The sequence below is a fragment of the Coregonus lavaretus genome, assembly GCF_964263955.1.
Source record: "Coregonus lavaretus genome assembly, chromosome: 31".
Classification (NCBI taxonomy): Eukaryota; Metazoa; Chordata; class Actinopteri; order Salmoniformes; family Salmonidae; genus Coregonus; species Coregonus lavaretus.
Genome location: NC_140018.1, coordinates 15,132,899 through 15,147,450, shown reverse-complemented (window position 1 = coordinate 15,147,450; position 14,552 = coordinate 15,132,899).

Genomic DNA, 14,552 nt, shown 5'->3' with positions numbered 1-14,552 from the left:
TGTAAGAATTTTAGTGTTGTTACCCCTGGATAGCCCGCGAATATGACCCATAGTAAGGGAGAATATTTATTGAGTGCAATATAATACATTTAAAAGGATTTGCAATTTTGCATTAGCAGTCTGTTCGGTTTAAATTTCCCGGGAACCATGGCATTGTGTCATTTCCTGTTTTTGGTGCTAAATTGCGTCTAATTTATTTTGCTGCGTCTCATGTCTCTGTCTCTTAAATCTCCATACTTTTACCGAAGTGTGCACTAGTACACTTCGGTACTAGCACACTTGATAGTGTAGTTTCAAATCTGCAGCTACTGTAGTCTGTTGTTCAACAACTTTGTGTTTGTCTGTCTTAGTCAGGGCAGTTCATCCCATGTGTCCCGGTGGGCCTAAGATGGGAGTGGAGGAGACAAGATGACCATGACTGTCATAGTCAGTACAACCGTCTTCTGACTGTTGTTGACGTTAGAGGTAGGCCTTATATCAAAATGGTAAACTAAGACATCTGGCTCCTTTACCGTCTTGCAAACTGTATCAGAGCATCAAGTGTAGCAGCACCATGCTCAGAGACAGTTTCTCCCTGTTGATGAAAACTGAACTGACTCTTTGTTACTATGGCACCTACTGCACTCTACTTAATATACTGTAGTTATCTACTTATGTCATTGTATTGTGCACACTACGCTGTATTCCGCTCAAATGACAACTTTGGTTTTGATTTCATTTTATCTAGTTTACCATAACCCTGTTCACTCTGTTGTTATGATGAAAATATGGTGTCATTTTGATAGTTCTTAAGAGACATGCATCTCACCAACATCGGATGTAATGTTTAGCAATGCAATCTAAGAAACGGAATGTCCTCATTTCAGGAAGAGCTCATGACATCAGCCCCAAACAGCAATTTCAGTGGACCTGCAGCTGGAGTGTGAGGTGTCTTTGAGTGGGATTACCTTGGCTTTCGATAAATCCAATGCATGCTGGAAGGTAGTTATTTTATTTTAAATTGGAAATCAAACCATACATGTAAGTGTTTTTTACTATGAGGAGGAGTAGTCTCCAGACAGTTGAGCTCTACCGGAAGCTCACAAGTGAGTAATTTGAGGAGTTCAAACACTGGCAGTTTGAATGACAGACTGTCAGGAAGTTGCCGCCACTGACATCGGACGGAACAAAGTGTCCTCTCTGTCCACAGGTATGTCAATGATAACAATTAAGGAACAACTATAAAGTCTCAGTAAGCTAGGATTCTTATTTGAATTCAGTGTTGTTAATAATTTATAAGGGGAAATATATCCAACCTCAGTTGTCTTTCTTATATACAGTACCAGACTCCTCCATTTGCAGCAATTACAGCCTTGCAGACCTTTGGCATTCTAGTTGTCAATTTGTTGAGGTAATCTGAAGAGATTTCACCCCATGCTTCCTGAAGCACCTCCCACAAGTTGGATTGGCTTGATGGGCACTTCTTACATACCATACAGTCAAGCTGCTCCCACAACAGCTCAATAGGGTTGAGGTCCGGTGACTGTGCTGGCCACTCCATTATAGACAGAATACCAGCTGACTGCTTCTTCCCTAAATAGTTATTGCATAGTTTGGAGCTGTGCTTTGGGTCATTGTCCTGTTGTAGGAGGAAATTGGCTCCAATCAAGCGCCGTCCACAGGGCGTTGCAAAATGGAGTGATAGCCTTCCTTCTTCAAGATCCCTTTTACCCTGTACACATTTCCCACTTTACCACCACCAAAGCACCCTCAGACCATCACATTGCCTCCACCATGCTTGACAGATGGCATCAAGCACTCCTCCAGCATCTTTTCATTTGGTCTGCGTCTCACAAATGTTCTTCTTTGTGATCCGAACGCCTCAAACTTCGATTTGTCTGTCCATAACACTTTTTTCCAATCTTCCTCTGTCCAGTGTCTGTGTTCTTTTGCCCATCTTAATCTTTTCTTTTTATTGGCCAGTCTGAGATATGGCTTTTTCTTTGCAACTCTGCCTAGAAGGTCAGCATTCCGGAGTCGCCTCTTCACTGTTGACGTTGAGACTGGTGTTTTGCGGGTACTATTTAATGAAGCTGCCAGTTGAGGACCTGTGAGGCGTCTGTTTCTCAAACTATACATTCTAATGTATTTGTCCTCTTGCTCAGTTGTGCACCGGGGCCTCCCATTCCTCTTTCTATTCTGGTTAGAGCCAGTTTGCGCTGTTCTGTGAAGGGAGTAGTACACAGCGTTGTACGAGATCTTCAGTTTCTTGGCAATTTCTCGCTTGGAATAGCCTTCATTTCTCAGAACAAGAATAGACTGACGAGTTTCAGAAGAAAGTTATTTGTTTCTGGCCATTTTGAGCCTGTAATCGAACCCACAATTGCTGATGCTCCAGATACTCAACTAGTCTCAAGAAGGCCAGTTTAATTGCTTCTTTAATCAGCAGAACAGTTTTCAGCTATGCTAACATAATTGCAAAAGGGTTTTCTAATGATCAATTAGCCTTTTAAAATGATAAACTTGGATTAGAAAACACAACGTGCCATTGGAACACAGGACTGATGGTTGCTGATAATGGACCTCTGTACGCCTATGTAGATATTCCATAAAAAATCAGCCGGTTCCAGCTACAATAACCATTTACAACATTAACAATGTCTACACTGATCTATTTAATTTTATTTTAATGGACAAAAAAATTGCTTTTCTTTCGGAAACAAGGACATTTCTAAGTGACCACAAACTTTTGAACGGTAGTGTTTATATACATTATTATTCTTTTATTTTTTTTAGCTCTGCCCCACCTACCCTGAAGGAAGGGTCGTCACTGATCCACATACTTCTCTTCAGGTTCAGGAACTTCGGCGGATGCTCGTGCCTGCACGCCATCCCAAACACACCAGTTATGTCCAGTTTCTGGGATTTGGATCGCAGTGCATCCCCGGCTTGAAATCCCCAATGGAAGGAACAATGATCCTCCAGTAACAGGAAATGTGCATTTTTATGTGGATAATAATAAATTGACATTTCTGTCGAGGGTTGATCAATTTCAGAAGCCATTTCAAAACTCAAAAACACTACAAGTTAAAAATGTCCTGCATTGCAGAAAAGTTGTTCTGCAACAGAGTGATCAAATTAAGATCCTACATCTGTATGCTTGGGGTTAAATGACCAAAGTTATTTTTAAATCTCCAATTTGGACTCATCAGACCAAAGGACAATTTTCCAACAGTCTAATGTCCATTGCTCGTGTTTCTTGGCCCAAGAAAGTCTCTTCCTATTATTGGTGTCCTTTAGTAGTGGTTTCTTTGCATCAATTCGACCATGAAGGCCTGATTCACGCATTCTCCTCTGAACAGTTGATGTTGAGATGTGTCTGTTACTTGAACTCTGTGAAGCATTAATTTGGGCTGCAGTTTCTGAGGCTGGTAACTCTAATGAACTTATCCTGTGCAGCAGAGGTAACTCTGGGTCTTCCTTTTCTGTGGCGGTCCTCATGAGAGCCAGTTTCATCATAGCGCTTGATGGTTTTTGCGACTGCACTTGAAGAAACTTTCAAAGTTCTTGAAATGTTCCGTATTGACTGACCTTCATGTCTTAAAGTAATGATGGGCTGTAATTTCTCTTTGCTTATTTGAGCTGTTCTTGCCATAATACGGACTTGGTCTTTTACCAAATAGGGCTATCTTCAGTATACCACCCCTAACTTGTCACAACACAACTGATTGGCTCAAATGCATTAAGAAGGAAAGAAATTCCACAAATTAACTTTTAACAAGGCACACCTGTTAATTGAAATGCATTCCAGGTGACTACCCCATGAAGCTGGTTGAGAGAATGCCAAGAGTGTGCACAGCTGTCATCAAGGCAAAGGGTGGCTACTTTGAAGAATCTCAAATATAAAATATATTTTGATTTGTTTAACATTATTCTACAATGTAAAAAATAGTAAAAATTAAGAAAAACCCTTGAAAGAGTAGGTCTGTCCAAACTTTTGACTGGTAGTGTATGACACATCATAGGACATTCAACACTATACTTAAATACAACATAAATATCACAGGACATTCAACACTTCGCTTAAATACAACATAGATATCACAGGACATTCAACACTTCACTTAAATACAACATAAATATCACAGGATATTCAACACTTCACTTAAATACAACATAGATATCACAGGACATACTTCACAAGACAAGGTAAGACAGATAAATAAATAGATGTACAGTGAGGGAAAAAAAGTATTTGATCCCCTGCTGATTTTGTACGTTTGCCCACTGACAAAGAAATTATCAGTCTATAATTTTAATAGTAGGTTTATTTGAACAGTGAGAGACAGAATAACAACAACAAAATCCAGAAAAACGAATGTCAAAAATGTTATAAATTGATTTGCATTTTAATGAGGGAAATAAGTAGACTGCTCAAAAAAATTAAGGGAACACTTAAACAACACATCCTAGATCTGAATGAATGAAATAATCTTATTAAATACTTTTTTCTTTACATAGTTGAATGTGCTGACAACAAAATCACACAAAAATTATCAATGGAAATGAAATTTATCAACCCATGGAGGTCTGGATTTGGAGTCACCCTCAAAATTAAAGTGGAAAACCACACTACAGGCTGATCCAACTTTGATGTAATGTCCTTAAAACAAGTCAAAATGAGGCTCAGTAGTGTGTGTGGCCTCCACGTGCCTGTATGACCTCCCTACAACGCCTGGGCATGCTCCTGATGAGGTGGCGGATGGTCTCCTGAGGGATCTCCTCCCAGACCTGGACTAAAGCATCCGCCAACTCCTGGACAGTCTGTGGTGCAACGTGGCGTTGGTGGATGGAGCGAGACATGATGTCCCAGATGTGCTCAATTGGATTCAGGTCTGGGGAACGGGCGGTCCATAGCATCAATGCCTTCCTCTTGCAGGAACTGCTGACACACTCCAGCCACATGAGGTCTAGCATTGTCTTGCATTAGGAGGAACCCAGGGCCAACTGCACCAGCATATGGTCTCACAAGGGGTCTGAGGATCTCATCTCGGTACCTAATGGCAGTCAGGCTACCTCTGGCGAGCACATGGAGGGCTGTGCGGCCCCCCAAAGAAATGCCACCCCACACCATGACTGACCCACCGCCAAACCGGTCATGCTGGAGGATGTTGCAGGCAGCAGAACGTTCTCCACGGCGTCTCCAGACTCTGTCACGTGCTCAGTGTGAACCTGCTTTCATCTGTGAAGAGCACAGGGCGCCAGTGGCGAATTTGCCAATCTTTGGTGTTCTCTGGCAAATGCCAAACGTCCTGCACGGTGTTGGGCTGTAAACACAACCCCCACCTGTGGACGTCGTGCCCTCATACCACCCTCATGGAGTCTGTTTCTGACCGTTTGAGCAGACACATGCACATTTGTGGCCTGCTGGAGGTCATTTTGCAGGGCTCTGGCAGTGCTCCTCCTTGCACAAAGGCGGAGGTAGCGGTCCTGCTGCTGGGTTGTTGCCCTCCTACGGCCTCCTCCACGTCTCCTGATGTACTGGCCTGTCTCCTGGTAGCGCCTCCATGCTCTGGACACTACGCTGACAGACACAGCAAACCTTCTTGCCACAGCTCGCATTGATGTGCCATCCTGGATGAGCTGCACTACCTGAGCCACTTGTGTGGGTTGTAGACTCCGTCTCATGCTACCACTAGAGTGAAAGCACCGCCAGCATTCAAAATGACCAAAACATCAGCCAGGAAGCATAGGAACTGAGAAGTGGTCTGTGGTTACCACCTGCAGAACCACTTCTTTATTGGGGGTGTCTTGCTAATTGCCTATAATTTCCACCTGTTGTCTATCCCATTTGCACAACAGCATGTGAAATGTATTGTCAATCAGTGTTGCTTCCTAAGTGGACAGTTTGATTTTTTTGAGCAGTGTATTTGACCCCCTCTCAATCAGAAAGATTTCTTGCTCCCAGGTGTCTTTTTATACAGGTAACAAGCTGAGATTAGGAGCACACTCTTAAAGGGAGTGTCAATCAGAAGCAATCAATCAATCAGATTCCAAACTCTCCACCATGGCCAAGACCAAAGAGCTCTCCAAGGATGTAAGGGACCAGTTGTAGACCTACACAAGGCTGGAATGGGCTACAAGACCATCGCCAAGCATCTTGGTGAGAAGGTGACAACAGTTGGTGCGATTATTCGCAAATGGAAGAAACACAAAATAACTGTCAATCTCCCTCGGCCTGGGGCTCCATGCAAGATGTCACCTCGTGGAGTTGCAATGATCATGAGAATGGTGAGGAATCAGCCCAGAACTACACGGGAGGATCTTGTCAATGATCTCAAGGCAGCTGGGACCATAGTCACCAAGAAAACAATTGGTAACACACTACGCCGTGAAGGACTGAAATCCTGCAGCGCCCGCAAGGTCCCCCTGCTCAAGAAGGCACATACAGTGGGGAAAAAAAGTATTTAGTCAGCCACCAATTGTGCAAGTTCTCCCACTTAAAAAGATGAGAGAGGCCTGTAATTTTCATCATAGGTACACGTCAACTATGACAGACAAATTGAGGGAAAAAAATCCAGAAAATCACATTGTAGGATTTTTTATGAATTTATTTGCAAATTATGGTGGAAAATAAGTATTTGGTCACCTACAAACAAGCAAGATTTCTGGCTCTCACAGACCTGTAACTTCTTCTTTAAGAGGCTCCTCTGTCCTCCACTCGTTACCTGTATTAATGGCACCTGTTTGAACTTGTTATCAGTATAAAAGACACCTGTCCACAACCTCAAACAGTCACACTCCAAACTCCACTATGGCCAAGACCAAAGAGCTGTCAAAGGACACCAGAAACAAAATTGTAGACCTGCACCAGGCTGGGAAGACTGAATCTGCAATAGGTAAGTAGCTTGGTTTGAAGAAATCAACTGTGGGAGCAGTTATTAGGAAATGGAAGACATACAAGACCACTGATAATCTCCCTTGATCTGGGGCTCCACTCAAGATCTCAGCCTGTGGGGTCAAAATGATCACAAGAACGGTGAGCAAAAATCCCAGAACCACACGGGGGGACCTAGTGAATGACCTGCAGAGAGCTGGGACCAAAGTAACAAAGCCTACCATCAGTAACACACTACGCCGCCAGACGTAGTGCCAGACGTGTCCCCCTGCTTAAGCCAGTACATGTCCAGGCCCGTCTGAAGTTTGCTAGAGTGCATTTGAATGATCTAGAAGAGGATTGGGAGAATGTCATATGGTCAGATGAAACCAAAATATAACTTTTTGGTAAAAACTCAACTCGTCGTGTTTGGAGGACAGAGAATGCTGAGTTGCATCCAAAGAACACCATACCTACTGTGAAGCATGGGGGTGGAAACATCATGCTTTGGGGCTGTTTTTCTGCAAAGGGACCAGGACGACTGATCCGTGTAAAGGAAAGAATGAATGGGGCCATGTATCGTGAGATTTTGAGTGAAAACCTCCTTCCATCAGCAAGGGCATTGAAGATGAAACGTGGCTGGATCTTTCAGCATGACAATGATCCCAAACACACCGCCCGGGCAACGAAGGAGTGGCTTCGTAAGAAGCATTTCAAGGTCCTGGAGTGGCCTAGCCAGTCTCCAGATCTCAACCCAATAGAAAATCTTTGGAGGGAGTTGAAAGTCTGTGTTGCCCAGCGACACTGCTCTAGAGGAGATCTGCATGGAGGAATGGGCCAAAATACCAGCAACAGTGTGTGAAAACCTTGTGAAGACTTACAGAAAACGTTTGACCTGTGTCATTGCCAACAAAGGGTATATAACAAAGTATTGAGAAACTTTTGTTATTGACCAAATACTTATTTTCCACCATAATTTGCAAATAAATTCATTAGACAGGGCGGCAGGTAGCTTAGTGGGTAAGAGCGTTGTGCCAGTAACCGAAAGGTCGCTGGTTCTAATCCCCGAGCCGACTAGGTGAAAAATCTGTCGATGTGCCCTTGAGCAAGGCACTTAACCCTAATTGCTCCTGTAAGTCGCTCTGGATAAGAGCGTCTGCTAAATGACCAAAAATAAAAATAAAAAAATTAGAAATCCTACAATGTGATTTTCTGGCATTTTTTTTCTAATTTTGTCTGTCATATTTGACGTGTACCTATGATGAAAATTACAGGCCTCTCTCATCTTTTTAAGTGGGAGAACATGCACAATGGGTGGCTGACTAAATACTTTTTTCCCCCACTGTATACAGGGCCGTCTGAAGTTTGCCAATGAACATCTGAATGATTCAGAGGAGAACTGGGTGAAAGTGTTGTGGTCAGATGAGACCAAAATCAAGCTCTTTGGCATCAACTCAACTCGCCGTGTTTGGAGGAGGAGGAATGCTGCCTATGACCCCAAGAACACCATCCCCACCGTCAAACATGGAGGTGGAAACATTATGCTTTGGGGGTGTTTTTCTGCTAAGGGGACAGGACAACTTCACCGCATCAAAGGGACGATGGACGGGGCCATGTACCGTCAAATCTTGGGTGAGAACCTCCTTCCCTCAGCCAGGGCATTGAAAATGGGTTGTGGATGGGTATTGCAGCATGACAATGACCCAAAACACACGGCAAGGCAACAAAGGAGTGGCTCAAGAAGAAGCACATTAAGGTCCTGGAGTGGCCTAGCCAGTCTCCAGACCTTAATCCCATAGAAAATCTGTGGAGGGAGCTGAAGGTTTGAGTTGCCAAACGTCAGGCTCGAAACCTTAATGACTTGGAGAAGATCTGCAAAGAGGAGTGGGACAAAATCCCTCCTGAGATGTGTGCAAACCTGGTGGCCAAATACAAGAAACGTCTGACCTCTGTGATTGCCAACAAGGGTTTTGCCACCAAGTACTAAGTCATGTTTTGCAGAGGGGTCAAATACTTATTTCCCTCATTAAAATGCAAATCAATTCATAACATTTTTGCCATGCGTTTTTCTGGATTATTTTGTTGGTATTCTGTCTCTCACTGTTCAAATAAACCTACCATTAAAATTATAGACTGATCATGTCTTTGTCAGTGGGCAAACGTACAAAATCAGCAGGGGATCAAATACTTTTTTCCCTCACTGTATACCTTAGGTGGTGGGTTACGGTTTAGTTTTCCTGTATTTAGGAACCTGATGCTGGTTGATAATGACTTGTGTGCCTTGTTTTTCGTCAGAGTGGGGTTTTGAACCTTCGACCTGACAGCAGCAGTTGGTACTGGTCTATAGTGGGTGTGTCTTAGTAAAATTGTCTGGATTTATGGATGGTTCTTGATATGTAGAGTGATGGGATGCTTTGAGATTTGACGCTGCCAAACCATACCACCCAAGGAAGCAGAAGGTTAGGATGCTTTCATTTAATGTCTTATATAAAAGGTGAATCATCAGTAAATCATCAGTAAGGCCATAGGAAGTTTCCTTAGTAGTCCTAAGCCAAATGTTTTACCCAGATCCCAGGGAGATATTACAAAAAGACAAAACCCTTTCGTATGTTCACAGAATACAACAGATCATAATTTTTTATTTTATAATTTGTTTTATTTAACCTTTATTTAACAGTTAAGAACAAATTCTTATTACAATGACGGCGTACCAAAAAGCAAAAGGCCTCCTGCGGGGGCTGGGAATAAAAATAAAAGTATAGGACAAAACACACATCACGACAAGAGAGACACCACAACACTACATAAAGAGAGACCTAAGACAACAACATAGTATGGCAGTAACACATGACAACACAGCAAGGTAGCAACAACACATGACAACAACATGGTAGCAACACAACATGGCAGCAGCACAACATGTTAATCTCCTGGTCATTCCCTGGTCAAATAAGGCTTTCAAAACCTCTCTTTGATCAGGAAAAATGTACAATGTTCTTTATCCTAAGAACAGAATGACACTTGTTAAGACATATCCTAATTCAGTGTTATATATGGATCTGTATTCATATCACACACTTCATATGAGAAGTGGGCCATAATCAGCTAAGAAATCAATAATACAATAATACAAGAATACACGCAAGGCAAGATCCATGGCAGATGATACTGACTTCACATTATTCACATCCAGCCATGCAATAAGACATGTTTCAGTATAAGCTTCATGCCCTTAGCCATTAACACACTAAAAACCTACTCCACTGATTATTGCTAGGATTTACTAGTGAGGTAGTTTCCATGATATGTTGGCTGATGCGGTACACTATTGTTATGTTACTGTGTTGTTATTGACATGGTGATTTTGCTTCTGTTTGTAAATAACCTTGTAACAATGGGCTGTAAAATCAGAACAAACTTCACTAAGAACATTTACATGTACCAGGAATTTGACCTGGTGACATGGTGCTGATATACAGTATATGGATTATAAGAACATTCTAACAATATTACAAGGGTTCATGTATTCAAGTATGTTGTGCTGGAGTAGGGTTATGTTCAGCTTGTCAGTTGCACCAAAGAGCTATAGAAGGAACTTGAGCGAGTACAATGCAGATGGCTATATTTTGCCACCCTAATACCCTCACGTTTTTGGCCATGGATGGTGACTTTAACGGAATGCAGATAGGAAGCCACAATTTTACTCCTCAAAGACATGAGAGATCCATCACACCCCCTTCACGACCTCCCTCCACTCAGAGCACTGACAGTTCACAGCTTCTCAGTTCCCCCTGCTAGGACAAAGCCATTCTAACTATTTCCTACATTCTGCTATCAGACTATACTGGCAGAGATACATTTAACGTCTACATGATTCTATGATATATTCAAATCAAATCAAATTTTATTGGTTGCATACACATATTTAGCAGATGTTATTGCGGGTGTAGTGAAATGCTTGTGTTCCTAGCTCCAACAGTGCAGTAGTATCTAACCATTCACAACAATACACACAGATCTAAAATTAAAAGAATGGAATATATAAATATTAGGACGAGCAATGTCAGAGTGGCATTGACTAGAATACAGTAGAATACAGTATATACATATGAAATGAGTAAAACATTTACATTTACATCATTTAGCAGACGCTCTTATCCAGAGCGACTTACAAATTGGTGCATTCAACTTATGATAGCCAGTGGCACAAGCACTTAAAAAAAAGAATAATGTATGGGGGGGTGGGGGAAGAAGGATTACTTTTATACTATTCCAGGTATTCCTTAAAGAGGTAGGGTTTCAAGTGTCTCCGGAAGGTGGTCAGTGACTCCGCTGTCCTGGCATCGTGGGGGAGCTTGTTCCACCATTGGGGTGCCAGAGCAGCGAATAGCTTTGACTGGGCTGAGCGGGAACTGTGCTTCCGTAGAGGTAGGGGAGCTAGCAGGCCAGAGGTGGATGAACGTAGTGCCCTCGTTTGGGTGTAGGGTCTGATCAGAGCCTGAAGGTAAGTTGGTGCCGTTCCCTTCACAGCTCCGTAGGCAAGCACCATGGTCTTGTAGTAGATGCGAGCCTCAACTGGAAGCCAGTGGAGTGTGCGGAGGAGCGGGGTGACATGAGAGAACTTGGGAAGGTTGAACACCAGACGGGCTGCAGCGTTCTGGATAAGTTATACGGGTTTAATGGCACAGGCAGGGAGCCCAGCCAACAGCAAGTTGCAGTAATCCAGACGGGAGATGACAAGTGCCTGGATTAGGACCTGTGCCGCTTTCTGTGTAAGGTAGGGTCGTACTCTGAGAATGTTGTAGAGCATGAACCTGCAGGATCGGGTCACCGCTTTGATGTTAGCGGAGAACAACAGGGTGTTGTCCAGGGTCACGCCAAGGTTCTTTGCACTCTGGGAGGAGGACACAATGGAGTTGTCAACCGTGATGGCGAGATAAAGGAGCGGGCAGTCCTTCCCTGGGAGGAAGAGCAGCTCTGTCTTGCCGTGGTTCAGCTTGAGGTGGTGATCCGACATCCACACTGATATGTTTGCCAGACATGCAGAGATGTGATTCGCCACCTGGTTATCAGAAGGGGGAAAGGAGAAAATTAATTGTGTGTCGTCTGCGTAGCAATGATAGGAGAGACCATGTGAGGATATGACAGAGCCAAGTGACTTGGTGTATAGAGAGAATATGAGAGGGCCTAGAACTGAGCCCTGGGGGACACCAGTGGTGAGAGCATGTGGTGCGGAGACAGATTCTCGCCACGTCACCTGGTAGGAGCGACCTGTCAGGTAGGACACAATCCAAGAGTGAGCAGCGCCGGAGATGCCCAACTCGGAGAGGGTGGAGAGGAGGATCTGATGGTTCACAGTATCAAAGGCAGCGGATAGGTCTAGAAGGATAAGAGCAGAGGAGAGAGAGTTAGCTTTAGCAGTGCGGAGAGCCTCCGTGACACAGAGAAGAGCAGTCTCAGTTGAATGACCAGTCTTGAAACCTGACTGGTTTGGATCAAGAAGATCATTCTGAGAGAGATAGCAGGAGAGTTGGCTAGAGACTGCACGCTCAAGAGTTTTGGAGAGAAAAGAAAGAAGGGATACTGGTCTGTAGTTGTTGACATCGGAGGGATCGAGTGTAGGTTTTTTGAGGAGGGGTACAACTCTCACTCTCTTGAAGACGGAAGGGACATGGCCAGCGGTCAAGAATGAGTTGATGAGCGAGGTGAGGTAAGGGAGAAGGTCTCTGGAAATGGTCTGGAGAAGAGAGGAGGGGATAGGGTCAAGCGGGCAGGTTGTTGGGCGGCCGGCCGTCACAAGTCGCAAGATTTCATCTGAAGAGAGAGGGGAGAAAGAAGTCAAAGCATAGGGTAGGGCAGTGTGAGCAGGACCAGCGGTGTCATTTGACTTAATAAATGAGGATCGGATGTTGTCAACCTTCTTTTCAAAATGGTTGACGAAGTCATCCACAGAGAGGGAGGAGGGAGGGGGAGGAGGAGGAGGATTCAGCAGGGAGAAGGTGGCAAAGAGCTTCCTAGGGTTAGAAGCAGAGGCTTGAAATTTAGAGTGGTAGAAAGTGGCTTTAGCAGCGGAAACAGAGGAAGAGAATGTAGAGAGGAGGAAGTGAAAAGATGACAGGTCCGCAGGGAGTCTAGTTTTCCTCCATTTCCGCTCGGCTGCCCGGAGCCCTCTTCTAAAACAGTATGTAAACATGATTAAAGTGACCAGTGTTCCATTATTAAAGTGACCAGTGATTCCATGTCTATGTACATGCGGCAGCAGCCTCTAAGGTGCAGGGTTGAGTAACCGGGTGGTAGCCAGCTAGTGACAGTGACTAAGTTCAGGGCAGGGTACTGGGTGGAGGCCGGCTAGTGATGGCTATTTAACAGTCTGATGGCCTTGAGATAGAAGCTGTTTTTCAGTCTCTCAGTCCCAGCTTTGATGCATCTGTACTGACCTCGCCTTCTGGATGATAGCGGGGTGAACAGGCTGTGGCTCGGGTGGTTGATGTCCTTGATGATTTTTTTGGCCTTCCTGTGACATCGGGTGCTGTAGGTGTCCTGGAGGGCAGGCCGTGTGCCCCCGGTGATGCGTTGGGCAGACCGCACCACCCTCTGGAGAGGCCTGCGGTTGCGGGCGGTGCAGTTGCCGTACCAGGCGGTGATAGAGCCCGACAGGATGCTCTCAATGGTGCATCTCAAAAAGTTTGTGAGGGTCTTAGGGGCCAAGCCAAATTTCTTCAGCCTCCTGAGGTTGAAGAGGCGCTGTTGCGCCTTCTTCACCACGTTGTCTGTGTGGGTGGACCATTTCAGATTGTCAGTGATGTGTACCCTGAGGAACTTGACGCTTTTCACCTTCTCCACTGTGGTCCCGTCGATGTGGATGGGGGCATGCTCCCTCTGCTGTCTCCTGAAGTCCACGATCAGCTCTTTTGTTTTGTTGACATTGAGGGTTTCCTGGCACAGCTGTATAATATCTGTTTTTTTCATGTTGCTGTTCTATATTGTTTTGTCGCTTACAATTCAAGAGTCAATGCAATTCACACTGTGCTTAAAATGTTCTACTTGTCTACTAATAAATTCTAACTAAAACCTTGTGGGAGTTTTTGCCTATCATGCGATACCAAAAGCAATTACCACCAATACTGTGTGGCAAAAAGTCTTGCTGCGACTAGTGTAACAGGCCAATCTAAAGACACTATAAACAGACGAGATGGGAGACCACGACCAGTCCGTCACATCATTCCTTTTTATCTTTCATGTGAGCAGTGGCAGTCTGTCTGAATTCATAAAGTAGAATCTGGGTCAGCCATCTGTCAATGATCAATCCCCGGGACCACCCATACGTAGAAATGTATGCACACATGACTGTAAGTCGCTTTGGATAAAAGCGTCTGCTAAATGGCATATTATTATTATTATTATATTATCAATGCATGAGACTGCTCTCTACACAAAAAACAAAACTGAAACTATAGAACTGCAAATGAGCCATCGTGGGGCAGTGTGCCCACAAAAGCCTGGGACTTGGTTGGAGGCAGTACAGGGTCGTATTCATTAGGCACCAAACAGAATGAGAATGGACTGAAACTGCAAGAGACTACCTGAGCTTGTCCTATAAGAAACTTTTGTTTTTAGTTTTCCATTGCAAAAGGGAGTTTTGCTACGGTCCGAACCAATAAATACGACCTAGTACTTACATAGGTTACAACAGAGC